This window comes from Mobula birostris, chromosome 4 (genome assembly GCF_030028105.1).
Source record: "Mobula birostris isolate sMobBir1 chromosome 4, sMobBir1.hap1, whole genome shotgun sequence".
Classification (NCBI taxonomy): Eukaryota; Metazoa; Chordata; class Chondrichthyes; order Myliobatiformes; family Myliobatidae; genus Mobula; species Mobula birostris.
In genome coordinates this window covers 74,916,105-74,925,246 of record NC_092373.1, presented here as the reverse complement: position 1 = coordinate 74,925,246, position 9,142 = coordinate 74,916,105, and the positions used below count along the sequence as shown (strand labels likewise).

The 9,142-nt window shown below is 40.3% G+C and overlaps 1 protein-coding gene across 1 annotated transcript in view; it reads left to right on the top strand.

The window, feature by feature from the left end:
- Positions 1 to 405: 405 nt before the first annotated feature.
- The window catches only part of LOC140196422 (SH2/SH3 adapter protein NCK1-like), a 231,602-nt gene continuing 222,865 nt past the window's right edge, over positions 406 to 9,142 (top strand). The window contains exon 1 of the mRNA XM_072255621.1: positions 406 to 578. The gene's annotated coding sequence lies outside the window, so the exon portion shown is untranslated. The remainder of the gene's footprint in view (positions 579 to 9,142) is intronic.

Sequence of the window (9,142 nt, the reverse complement as noted above, 5' to 3'; positions counted from 1 at the left end):
TGTAACAACGTTAGTGGGCAATTTTACGGACTGTATTTTCTCTATTTTTTTGCCTCCGCGATTGCGGATGACTATCTCAATGACGTCACTACAAAGTTAGAACTTTCCTCGCTTAGCCTAAAAGGATCCAAAAAAAATAAACGAGAAAATAATCAGAGACAATTGTGCACTTCATCTGACGCGATTCTTTGCAAAGCGAGCTAGGAAAACTCAGCCTGCAGATGATGTCAGACGCATAGCCAAGGAAGCCAGCACTTTGTTACAATTGTGGCAATCTGAAGACCAGCGTTGAAGAGAGATAAGTCTTTGATTGGCAGGAAGTTTAACCAACAAGAGGAGAGAAGGACGACAATGTCACCCAATAAAAACGTGTAAAGGCGGAACTTCCTCAAGTAAAACTCGCGGTCGTGAAAGCTTTCATGCGCATTGAGACTTTCGCAGGTCTCGGGGTGGTGAAAGGAGAGTTTAATTGGAAAGAGGGAAAAGGGATCACTTTGTTGTTGGATTTTTAAAGCTCCGGTGGATATTATCTTATTGATTTTGGCACCAAATTTTCAGGAGTGCTGTTTATTGTTCAGGCAAGTCCTTTTTTTTTGCTCGACTCTATTTGCTATGGAGAAAGTAGTAGTCACTAATGGTAGAGAAGAACAATCGCTGCCGTTGGTCACCGCTACCAGTACAGTATGTGGTCGGTAGCCTCGGATAGGTGGCTGGAACTTCTGATTGTGGAGCAAGGTCACACAGGGTTAGGATTTTGGTTGTGGGGTGACTGAACGACTATGTCCTTTTAACGTACCGACGCCTGAATTCTCCAACATTTGGAGAGAGAATAACAGTTACAAACAGTGAATAGTAATGCCGAGAGCTAAAACTTATTTTCCTAACTCTTATCTTGCTGCTTAACTACTGAATACCATATCTCAGCAGGTTGTCTTCAGCGTTCAGAACAATTCAACCAACTCTTGAACTGTTACCCCTACTAGTTCACATTTAACCCGAGCCTTTTCTTCTCTCCTCATTGCTTTCGTGTCGGAAATTTTCCTCTTCCAGAACGTGAATTAGCAGCCCACACTTCTGGATGGAAGAACTGGATCATCGCCTGTAAATGCATCGAAAACGTGGGGGGGGGGCTCTTGAATGTAATTGAAGGAGACCGATCTTGTCAAAATGTGTTTGCCCCCCCCCTCCATTAAGGCGATACAGTATAACAAAAAAATATTTCAAGCTTGTTTACTCGCTCCCTTTATTTCAGGGGAGGAACGGTCAGAATTAAGTCTGAAGTTTTGTGGTGTCTCATCTTTTCTCATTGGCTCCAGTTCGCGAGCAGGCAACTTAGAACGCCTGTTTGCTTCATTACCACCAGTGAATTCTACTGTTAAACAGTATGCTCTACCAGGCGAGATCTCCAACTTTCCAATATAATTTTAAAGTAGGACACGTGGTAGAACGACATTTCAGCCCTTTTAAAACGTGTAGCAGCGTTAGGAAATCACGCGAGCAGTCATCTAAAATCTGGTCCTTCAGTTTTTTTGCCTTTTCTCATCGTTTTAACAGGATTGTGAAGTTAATATAAGTGCTCCCTTGTTATGTACACTAGTAGATATTCTGCTTCTGTGAAATGGCCATTCACATCTTTATGCCATTACTTGCCAAATTTGGAAAATAAATCACAATAGTCGCTCCCAGGCAAATGGATTGTTCAACCAGCTAATTGCAGGCATATTTCACACATGTAGGCAAGATAACTAACTCGCAATTTGCCATCCTCTTTGTGAATAATTTCACTTATTCCCTCCCCCCTTCACCCCGCCTCCCCATTTTGCCATTAACATTTGCATAGTTTCTGTTGCAACCACCAAACCGTGAAAGTGAATTCCACCATCTCTCAACTCTGTTGCTCCTGTTCAGGTCCCCGCCCTGCATCAGTCTTGAATTTTTATTCCAGCTCCTACTGGAACCAGCTTCCACTGGAACCAGCTTCCATGTACCTCTTCTGCATTTTGTCCCCATTTTATACTGTATTCATACGCCTGCATTGTTTCTGCAGTTTAGAAAATATAAACAAAAGTAGGTATGGGAAATGTGACATAAACACCGAAAATGCTGGTAACTCAGGTCAGGCAGCATTTGTGGAAAGGGAAATGCTGTCATCAATATTTCTGGTCTGCAGCCCTTCATCAGAATGTTGACTGTTCCTCTCTCAAGTTAAGTGCTGCATTTAGCTCAACACAATTCCATTGAAACACTTCTATTTAAAAAACAAATCTTCACTGACCTCCTTAAGTTGATTACCTTTTAATACACCAAGGCAGCTTCTGACACTTGATACAGGGTTTTAGTTACCTTCTGGTTTTTACTGAGATAAACATTGATTTCAGGTAGCTTTAGCCTGTGTGGGAATGCTGTATGTCTGAAACTATGCCCATATTTTATTGCCGTTTTACAGAACTAGGGGTTGTTCCCTTCATATCTTTTAATACCTATATGTAGCAAATAAATGACATTAAGATGCTTGCTGCAAGTTTTAGCATTTCTCATTGCTTTGGATTTTAATTGGTTTTTGATATTTACATGTTTTATTAATCAGATTTTTGATTTGCATAGAGGCTGAGAGAGAGCCTGTAGTATGTTGAATTGTGGGCTGAATGAGCAGTTTTTTGGGGTACTGCAAGCCTGTGTCTTTATTGATGCTTTGCTGTATTTTTGAATGCTCAGTGGAGGGTGCTGATGCTATTTTGCTGGTGGGGGAAGGTCGTTGCCTTGCTGCTGCTTGTGTGTGGGAGGGGGAGTTGGGGGGTCTTTGGGTTCTAATGTTTTTACTGTCATTCATCCTTTGAGATACTCCTGTTTTCGTGGATGTCTGCGAAGAAAAATAACTTCAAGATGTATGTTTTATACATTTCTCTGACATTAAATGTACCTATTGAAAGGTATCAATATACAAAATGAGCAGCAATGACTCTTGACCAAAGAACACTGCTTATCATTTCAAACCATTCCTTGCTTTCTACTCCATGGAGGGACTCTGAATCCCATTTTCAATATTTATAGTTCATAGCCATAATCAATAAAAGTCATTGTTGCTTGTCGGAGGCATTTCTGAAGTTCAGCTAAATTGTATTCATTACAATTTCCTCATTTAGCATGGTTTCTGAAAATAAATCTGACGTTTGTTTGGAAATCTTTTCTGGTGGCTACGAATTATTCTTTCTATAGTAAGAAATTTGGTAACTATCTTAAAGATTTTCAATTTTGTCTTCAGCTATTAGGTTAACTGGCCTGTAATTGACATAAGAACATAAGCAGAATCTACGGAAGTCATTTGGCTCTCAAACTTACTCCACCATTGAATATAATTGTTACCGATACTTTTCCTCCGTGTGACTATCCTGGACTACTTCCATCTCCCTTAATGCCTTTAATACTTACAAAATTTTTCATCTATGTTCTGAATATTCTCAGCAGCTGAGTTTCTACAGCTACATTGGGTAGAGAATTTCAAAGTTTCTCTGCTCTGTGTGAAGAAATTTCTTGTCCTGGATGGTTGTTATCTATTTCTGACAGTCTTGGTTTAAGGTGTTTCAACCAAGGAAGACATCAACTCTTCATTTACCCTGACAAATTTTACATGGTTCAATGCTAAGATTTGGATTTTTCTAAATTCTGATGTAGGCATTCAGTCTGTCTATCTAATCAGATCTTCTGCAATTTACCTCTGCTACGAGGAATTAAACTGGTGGATTCACACCGCATTCCTTCTACTGCAGGTATATCCTCGCTTACTGCCAGACCTATGTCAATAGTTTGACTACAATCTCATTGAGGTCCGGTATAGTTGGAGTAAGATGTCACTCTTCTGTACAAATCCCTCTGCAATGCAGGTCAAGGTACCACTTGCCTTCCCACTTGCATGTGGTACTTTTACTGGTACTTTATAAGAGCACTTGGCCCTTTCTCATTGCCAATGTCTTGCAGTTTCTCAACATTTTTAAAATACTCTTGTTCGAATTTCTCTACTAAAATGGGAGACCTATTTTCATTTCGGTAATTTGTTCCGTCTTTGCTTGTCCTCTGCTGTTAATTTAACCTGATTTTCTCCTCCTCTCAGCATACATAGTCAAATTCCTTGTTATTGCAAGGAAGCAAACTATATAACCATATAACAATTACAGCATGGAAACAGGCCATCTTGGCCCTTCTAGTCCGTGCCGAACTCCTACTCTCACCTAGTTCCACAGACCTGCACTCGGTCCATAACCCTCCATTCCCTTCCTGCCCATATATCTATCTAATTTAACTTTAAATGACAACATCGAACCTACCTCAATCACTTCTGCTGGAAGCTCGTTCCACACAGCCACTCAAACATATCACTTATGATCCTGATAACCAAATTATTGACAGGAATTGAGAGGACAGGCCATTTTAGTACTAATTTCTTTGAAAGCTTGAACACAAAAGTAGCCCATTTATTCCAGTGTTTTTAAGACCACTTTTGTGTCCTTGGTATATAATGAAAGTTTTAAAGTGTGAATTTAATTTCCAGGGCTTCTGCAGCTTCCCAGAATCTGAAATGCATTCTGTCCTGTTATGGTGCACGTTCGGTTGTCTTTGTTCATCCAACCTGTGCCCATCTACCTGAGGATTCATCTGTTCAAAATTCTCTTCAGTAAATATTTTTGGATGCACTTGCTTTATATGTGACATTTTTAAATATCTTCTGCCATTTGACAATCCTCTGAGAGAATGACTAAGTTCACTCTGGTTTATTTAAACCATTCATGTGCTTTAGTGTATTTAATACATTTTGAATTTGCCTTAACACCTTCTCTCTTTAGACCATTCAGACCTTCTCTGTCTTTCCTTGCAAGTTGTTGTTTTTAAGAATAGATCTGATGATGCTCTGAACCAATCAGGGATGCAACCTGCGGTCAGTGGATGTTTCGGGTCTTTTAACATCAGATGCCCTCACCCAGGCAACCCAGCCCTGGTTGATCAAGCCATGACTGGTGCTCAGGTAGCATGTGGTGTAGATCCCCATGGACTTGCTGTCTTCATGCAGACCCACCTTGAGTGGGTCAGTGATGTTGCTGATGGTGGTCTGCCTCCTTGTACCAGCAATATCCATTGGGCTGAGGGCCCCATAAAGACTGCAGGTGAAGCCCCGGTAGCCCATTTCTGCAGGCATGTGCTTTGCCTTTCTTCCCTGCCTCTGACAGTTGCTTGTTCATATCTGGCAAGCTTCCTCTCATGGGCCCCTTCCAGATGCTCCTCCCATGGCATTGTCAGCTCCAGCAGGATGATGTATTTTGCTGCCTCTGAGACCAAGAGGATGTTTGGTCTCAAGGTGGTCTTGATCATGTACTGTAGGAACTTCAGTTTTTAATCCAGGTCAGCTTTATTCCTATCAAGAAATCAGTAGTTTAAAAAAACTTGTTATTTGGTTTGATACTTCATATCATCCAAAAATTTCAGAGGGTTCTTTATTTACTGGAGTAAAGTTTTTCAGCTGCTGTATTGTTTTTGAACAGTTATTACCTGTATTCTTAAGTTGTGTGCTTGTTTTTAACCCCCAGATTGCTTTCTAATAAACTCTGCTCTCCTATTTGACGTAGTGATTTCCTTGTGTAATTGCATCCTGAATTGCAGGATATGTTTATTACATTTTAACTGTTTGAATATATTTAACTCATTTATTTGATCTTTTAAATTAACTATCTCAGGTCTTTAACCTGAAATGTTAAATCATTTTTCCTCTTTTCTCAAATGCATTCCAACCTTTTAAACTTACAAATTTTCTGTTTTTATTTTGGTTTGTGGCATCTGCAGTTTTGTTTCTCTTTGTAATTAGGTGTGCTTGGTTTTGAGATTCATAAGAAAAACCAAAAGAAGAATAATGCTTGTACTTCATTCATTTTTTTGGATTTTTGCTCAACATAAAAAGAGATGGCTTGTAAAAGCTTCATTTTTATCTTGTTTAAAATACACATGTGCAATGATATTGTGCATTTTTTTTTCCTGCAAGCGTACATTTTGCTGTAGTCCCTACAGGTGTCAGCTAGAATTAATTGGTGCACTGAAATGTCATATTTTTTCATGAGGAAAGCCTGAACCTAAGTGCATATTACAGAACCGTAGAACTGCATATGAATGGGCTGCTTCTCATGTTTTGTGGTTTCTTCTGTAAAGCCATGCAATTGTTTCCATATTTACTCTTTCTAGATATTTTGTCCTTCAAGTTTGCTCATGTTAGTTTTTAAGCTGCTACTTTGTGGGTACTCTTAGCACTTCTTCAAAGACCATAATCCAGGCTGTGTATTTTTAAAATTGTAATGCCTTTTGTTGTTCAGGTGCAATTGTTCAGAGTCTTAGTCATATAACATGGACATAGGCCTTTCAAATCAGCATGTCCATATTGACTGTTGCCCAGCGAGCTAGATACTTGTTTTGTGTTTGGTCCACAGCCTTCTGAACCTCTCATCTGAGTATTTATTGATGTTTTTTTTAAACCTTAATTTGTTAACTCTGATTATCAACTATCATGGGAAATGTTTCACCTCTACAGTGTAACTACTTGTCATTGTAAGCACTTTCATCAATTGTCCTCTGTACCTCTATTCTTGGCTGTAGTTAACCCACATAGTAAGTTATTTTTCTGTGGTATCTTCTCGTCTATTTGTGTTCTTTTTGTTAGGGTGGAACACAGTCAAACTGGTAGTTTATGAAAATACTTGGCTTTAATACTGTATGCCTTTATCCATGGACTCCATCATTTTTAGAAACAGCCTTTTGTCTCTGGTTATTTTCAGAGTTTGATGTACCTTTCCCCCAGTGCTTACTGTTCTTGCTCCCATTAAAAATGGTGCAATTTAGTTTGTATTGTGATGTCATCTCTTATTAAAAGGTATGTTTCAGTCTTATTTGCAGCCTATCTGTTTCCTCGATCCTTCCTTCCATAGTTATAGCAGTTAAAATTTAAAAAAACTCCAAATTACAACTAATTATTAGGTAATATATTGTAGCTGCATAATGTGGGAGCTGATGGACCTGTTGTGCTTTCTGGTGGCCACATCTGCAGAAAGTATTGGCAGCTTGGGGAACTCTGGTTCAAAGTTGGTGACCTGGGATGTGATTTTCTAACACTATGATGTATCATGGAGGGTGAGAGTTACCTGGGTGTGGTGAGTCAGGGTGCAACCATGAGAATAACTACTTCAAATTTTGTCTGTGGTCATGGTTAGGAAGGTGTGCCTGAGTGATGCAGGTAGGAGGAACCAAGAGGAAGTGTTGGAGGAGCATAAGCTCTTGAGTTTGAGATAGTTGCTCCCTGTGAGGATGAGAGTGAGGGCTGTAGGAAGGATAAGCAACAGAACTGTGGCTCTATGGTTAAGGAAGCCCTTCAAGAAGAGTTGTGGGGGGGGAGAGAAGAGGAGAAAAATGTAGTTGTAATTGGGATAGCATAGTCAGGAAATAGACACAATTCTGTCCCAAGGATCAAGAGTCTTGGAGGTTGTATTGCCTCAGTTCATGTATCTCAACTGCAGAGGTATTTGGAGTGGAGGGGAAAGATCTAGTTACTGCAGTCCATGGGCATACATTCTTGACAATGGCACTGGTATTGGGGAAGGAGGGAGCTGTTCCAATGGGATGGGTTCCACCTAAACCATGTTGAGACCATGATCCCGGTGAATAACATAACCAAAATTGTGGATAAATCTTTAAACTAAATAGTGGTGATGTGGGGTGGGGTATTCTACAGTTCAGAAGCACATGGATGAAGTTAAAGGTGGGGAAAAAGGTGAAGGAGGGTAGAGAGGTTACTGAAGTCTCCAGAATAAAGAATATAACAAAGTACAGAACAGGCTGAGAATTTAACTTCAGGCAACATGAAGACAAAATTGAGAAGGGTGATGAGTGCAGAACTGAAGGTCTTGTATCTGAAAGCCCACAGTATAAAAATAAAGGTACATGAGCTTATTGCACAGCAAGAAATTGACAAGCATGATGTGGATGTCAGTTGTGGTCGAAAGAAGATCAGAGCTGGGAGCTAAATATAAAGTATACACATTCTATGGGAAAGACAGGCAAGTGGGCAGAGGGGATGGATAGTTTTGGAAAAAACAATGATATTAAGTCCTTAAAGTGACAGTGGATCAGAAAATGTTGAAACCTTGTGGATAGAGTTCAGAAGCTGCAGGGATAAAGACTCTGGTTGGAGTTGCATGCAAACCACCAAATAGTAGCCAAGGTGTGGTGTGCAAATTACAACAGGGTATAGAAAAAGTATGTAAAAAGAGCAGTGCAGTGATGGCCCAGGGGATTTCAATATGCAGGTATTTTGGTTGGTACTGGATCCTAAGAGAAGGAATTTGTGGAATGCCTGAACTGGCTTTTTAGAGCAGCTTGTTGTTGAGGCAATTCTGGACTTGGTGTTGTGTAATGAAACGTATTTGATTGGGGAGCTTAAGGTAAAGGAACACTTATGGGCCGGCGACCTTAACATGACAGAATTCACCGTGCAATTTGACAGTGAGAAGCTAAAATCAGATGTATCAGTATCACAGTTAAGTAAAGGTAACTACAAAGGCACAAGAGGAGCTGATCAAAGTTCTTTAGAAAGGGACTTGAATAGATAGATAGATATACTTTATTGATCCCGAGGGAAATTGGGTTTCGTTACAGCCGCACCAACCAAGAATAGGGCATAAATATAGCAATACAAAAACCACAAACAATCAAACACCAAAATGCAAACTATGCCACATGGAAAAAAGTCCAGGACCAGTCTATTGGCTTAGGGTGTCTGACCCTCCATGGGAGGAGCTGCAAGTTCGATGGCCACAGGCAGGAACGACCTCCCGTGCCGCCCAGTGTTGTATCTCGGTGAAATGTGGCCGAAGTCCAACAGTAAAAAGTTCAATATCCGGTCTACAAACACGTTCCTCGACCCGACCTGTAATATGACTCAGATTGCACCATCTGTTGTTAACCAGAACAGTAAGCACCCAACTCCTTTATGCTCACCGCTCTCAGTGCACATCCGGTTAGCCGGAATGGTCTGGAAGCCGTCCATGGAGAAGTTTTGATCGGGTATGTCCTCCTGCAGCCCCGTTCCAGTGAAACACATCACACTGCACTCCCG